This window comes from Rhodnius prolixus, unplaced genomic scaffold, assembly GCF_049639745.1.
Source record: "Rhodnius prolixus isolate KJV_2025 unplaced genomic scaffold, Rpr scaffold_3, whole genome shotgun sequence".
Lineage (NCBI taxonomy): Eukaryota > Metazoa > Arthropoda > Insecta > Hemiptera > Reduviidae > Rhodnius > Rhodnius prolixus.
In genome coordinates, this window is record NW_027411603.1 from 10,689,978 (window position 1) to 10,695,083 (window position 5,106).

The following is a 5,106-nucleotide window of genomic DNA, read 5'->3' on the forward strand; positions in this document are numbered from 1 at the left end:
TCTAATAAATTTAGCCTCATTTCTTTTCCCCTAACAAAAATCTATTAAGAATAGGGTTCTCCTAACTATTGATATTTTAAAAACAAATTTTGTTACTTACAAAGCATTTTAGTGAAGTTCCCTAAAATACCCTATTGGAACCAATTTTAGCGCAAAAAAATGTATGAAATAAAAGTGATGAATTGTTAATTGACATAGAACAAGTTTATTAATTATAGATTAAGTCATTTAGATATAAAGACGCCCTAACAGGTTAAAAATATCAAATTTGAATTTCTCACAATGATTTCCGTGCCGGCCTACGAACAGTGTTCTATCGTTAATGAAAACATTGTCCATCACCGTACTTCTTACGTTGTAAGAAGCTTCTAGAAATAGAAAATCTAAGGGGTGGAAGCTGGATTCGAATCCAGGTTCTCCGCTTAGGAATACATTATGCTAACCCAATTTGCTAACCCTTAAGAAATATATTATACAGTGATCCATTTAAAACGCACCAATCGCTAATAACTTTTTAAGAAAACGGAATTCCGAAAAAACCCACGAAGTAAACTATATGTTTTGTTTTTTTGTTTTTGGTCTAGTTTTCAAATTTTCTACCCCCGATGCTGTATCTTCATTTTTTTGGCGGAGTTACGGCTAAAAAGTTGATCAGGGTTTCATGAGGACCACTGGTTTTGACAATGATTATGAAAACTAAATAAATAATTGTGAAAAATGACGTTGACCTTGTTTTGATATCCCTAATATTTGCCGAAATATTTAAGATCAAAGTTGCAATTTTATCTATTTGTGATCTGTTTTCAATATTAATTTTCCACCATAAATACACGTTTTGGGAGGTTCTCTGTCAGCAAAAAATGTTATTTGAGACGCAAAGAACAAAAATATTACAGCTAAGTTTATAGAATAAAGCTTCCCTAAATTGTCAAAATGTTCCCTAAACATTGGGAATTAATTCTTACTAATTTCGAATAGATGATTAGAACTAGTTAATCAACCCGAAAAATTATAGAAAGCTGCTTTGGTATTTCTTCAACTTAGATAATTTGCCATACAATTCCATGATATAATATTAAACGGCTAATATTGCTCAATATTTGAGTAAAATTCTTTAATAATGATTGAGAAATTTTATCTGATTATCATATTTTGCTGTGATCTTTAAGCGCTATTTTAAATGCAAATTTCTATTAGTTACATTCTCCAAGACATTTAGAAAGATCATATTCATTTCAGTAAGGATACAAGAAACGAATTTTTAGCCAAACGTAAATTTCTGACCGAAGACTACCAAACTGTATTAGCTGAAGAATGTATCTAATCTATTTGACTCCTGCAAGTTTATTCTTTCTGCTGCCTAACAGTTCAATGATTTTTTTCTCCTTTAGTCATTAAATTCAAAGTTAAACAAAGTAGGGAAAAGCTTTAAAAAAAAAACAACCTAAACATTTTAAACCTTGCATAGATAACATATTACAAGAATATAATCAGTCCTTGAGCCGGAAGTCGGTCGCCCCCGTTCCATATGTATAAACAGTTAGCACGGATTGTTTCCGGCCGGGGCACCGTTAAAGAACAACCAGCTTTTGCAATGTAGCACTTAGTGGCGAACAGGTAAGCACTAAGAGAGGTGAAGGCATTAACTAAGGAAGATGTAATATATATAAACGTCCTTGCGCGTTTATGCGATCCCAGATGATGCAATCGTAAGCAACAGAAGAGAGCTTGCTCACGGATAATGTTGCAACTTGCAACATTTCTCTCCCAAGACCTGCACTGAACACCAAATTGCTTGAACCACACTGTTACTACGCCCCACCCCTTCTAGTTTTGTCAGGAGTCTGGTGACCTCACCACACTTAACTATATATTACATAAAGAAGGAAAGATGTAGCTTTGACATTAAACTCAAAGTTAAGGCATCGTATATATGTATACAAACAGACTTACCCGTGTACGAGTACTTCTTCACTTCATAAGTAGGTCAAACAGATGCGTGTCAGTTATGCTTGAAATCTGTTAGAAAATATAATTTATTAATTATATATTCCATAGTTTCTAAAAATGGATATTTTAATCTTGTTTAATCCTCTATTTAATGTTCACTAGCTATCGATTGGTAAATCTTTTTACGAAACGTATTTCATAATGGCGAAAGGAGACGAGTTTTTTTTATTTTTAAGAAAATTAATTTTTGGTTCGTACTTACGAAGCTAGAGTCAGAATTTATTATTTTATTGTTAACGGTTAGTACCGTAACAAAAGGCATATTTAATAAATATTAAAGTTTTAAAATGTAAACTTCAATTTGACCTCTTAATGATTTTCACATAAACCCAATTATGCGCTTTAATTAATAAAAAATCAATGTGAATTCTTACCCTAATGACCCATTCCACAGCATAAACGGTTCTACGAGCTGGAATTAAATTTCGCCAAATATATGCTAAAAAATCTATGTTTTATAAAATAAAATAAGGCCCACATAAAATAATGGATTTTTATCTTATCTTATAACTTTTTAAAATCACCTTCTAATATTTTCTCAAAACTTCATAAATAGATAAAAAAATTTGTATTTAAAATTTTGCAGGGAAAATTCATATACAGCATTTTGAGGCGAAAGTTAAAATTGTGCTGTAGGACCGCTACTCGAAAAGTGCAGTTCTTTGAAAACAACCAAAATTTAACCTTCTGAAACTCTTTACCTATTATTGCTAAAAAAAAAAGCAATTTACACCAGTTATAGAGCTAACTTTCCTCTACAATTCGGTAAAGAATTCATTCAAATCTGAACAAAAAAACGAGAGATATAGAGGTTTGAAATTTGATCGACTTTAAAAAACCCCAAAATTGAACCGCTATATCTCATTACCTATTATTGCTAAAACAATGCAATTTATACCAGTTATAGGGCTAACTTTTATCTACAATTCGGTAAAGAATTCATTCAAATCTGAACAATAGGAAGAGAGATATAGAGGTTTGAAATTTGATCTACTTTAAAAACCCCAAAATTTAACCGTCTATATCTCATTACAATGCAGTTATATACCAGGTTATAGGGCTAACTTTTATCTACAATTCGGTAATGAATTCATTTAAATCTGAACAATAGGAAGAGAGATATAGAGGTTTGAAATTTGATCTACTTTAAAAACCCCAAAATTTTAACCGTCTATATCTCAATATCTATTATTACTAAAACAATGCAGTTTATACCAGTAATAGGGCTAACTTTTATCTACAGTTCGGTAAAGAATTTATTTAAATCTGAACAATAGGAAGAGAGATATAGAGGTTTGAAATTTGATCGACTTTAAAACCCCCCAAAATTTAACCGTCTATATCTCATTACCTATTATTGCTAAAACAATGCAATTTATACCAATTATAGGGCTAACTTTTATCTACAATTCGGTAAAGAATTCATTTAAATCTGAACAATAGGAAGAGAGATATAGAGGTTTAAATTTTATCTACTTTAAAAAACCCAAAATTTTAACCGTCTATATCTCATTACAATGCAGTTATATACCAGGTTATAGGGCTAACTTTTATCTACAATTCGGTAATGAATTCATTTAAATCTGAACAATAGGAAGAGAGATATAGAGGTTTGAAATTTGATCTACTTTAAAAACCCCAAAATTTTAACCGTCTATATCTCAATATCTATTATTACTAAAACAATGCAGTTTATACCAGTAATAGGGCTAACTTTTATCTACAGTTCGGTAAAGAATTTATTTAAATCTGAACAATAGGAAGAGAGATATAGAGGTTTGAAATTTGATCGACTTTAAAACCCCCCAAAATTTAACCGTCTATATCTCATTACCTATTATTGCTAAAACAATGCAATTTATACCAATTATAGGGCTAACTTTTATCTACAATTCGGTAAAGAATTCATTTAAATCTGAACAATAGGAAGAGAGATATAGAGGTTTGAAATTTGATCTACTTTAAAAACCCCAAAATTTAACCGTCTATATCTCATTACAATGCAATTTATACCAATTATAGGGCTAACTTTTATCTACAATTCGGTAAAGAATTCATTTAAATCTGAACAATAGGAAGAGAGATATAGAGGTTTGAAATTTGATCTACTTTAAAAACCCCAAAATTTTAACCGTCTATATCTCAATATCTATTATTACTAAAACAATGCAGTTTATACCAGTAATAGGGCTAACTTTTATCTACAGTTCGGTAAAGAATTTATTTAAATCTGAACAATAGGAAGAGAGATATAGAGGTTTGAAATTTGATCGACTTTAAAACCCCCCAAAATTTAACCGTCTATATCTCATTACCTATTATTGCTAAAACAATGCAATTTATACCAATTATAGGGCTAACTTTTATCTACAATTCGGTAAAGAATTCATTTAAATCTGAACAATAGGAAGAGAGATATAGAGGTTTAAATTTTATCTACTTTAAAAAACCCCAAATTTTAACCGACTATATCTCATTACCTATTATGACTAAAACAATGCAATTTATATATGTTATAGGGCTAACTTTTCTCTACAATTCGGTAATGAATTCATTCAAATCTGGACAATGCGAAGAGAGATTTTCAGCAATTTTTTTTCCGTTATCCATTAGATCTTATAGCAAAAAAGTTAGTTATAATGGAGGATTGGCTTTATATATTAAAGAAAATATGGGAAATATGATCTTGAATAGATAATAAGAAAAAAATGGTCAAAGTTAGGTGTTTTTCGGCGTAATGCTTTTTCGTGCAATTTTGGACTATTAACCCTTAAACAGTTGTTTAGGTAGGGCAGTTGTCCTACCGGACAGTTTTAGTATATATTTCCTCTTGTTACAAAGATAAATCTACATTCATATTTCAAATAAATTTAAATTATAAATAATAAATATACCTCAAATGGATTTTTTCATAAAATTTCTTCTAATAATTGCAATAATTTTATAATTACTTGTAAACAACTTACATTTAAAATGTATTTAAACAAAATAAAATAAATCAAAGGGGGAGGTTACATAACTGTTTGCCGAAGAATGCCGACAGAAACCGATCATAAACAATTTAAATTATGCTGTTGTTGAAGTCTGTAAAAGTAG

General features: G+C 30.1%; 1 protein-coding gene across 1 annotated transcript in view; it reads right to left on the reverse strand.

Annotated features, from left to right (window-relative positions):
- Positions 1-5,008, reverse strand: part of Traf4 (TNF receptor associated factor 4) — a 30,125-nt gene extending 25,117 nt beyond the window's left edge. The window contains exons 1-2 of the mRNA XM_074126013.1: positions 4,905-5,008; positions 1,954-2,019 (exon numbers count right to left, since the gene is read on the reverse strand). The gene's annotated coding sequence lies outside the window, so the exon portion shown is untranslated. The remainder of the gene's footprint in view (positions 1-1,953; positions 2,020-4,904) is intronic.
- Between the last annotated feature and the right edge of the window lie 98 nt (positions 5,009-5,106).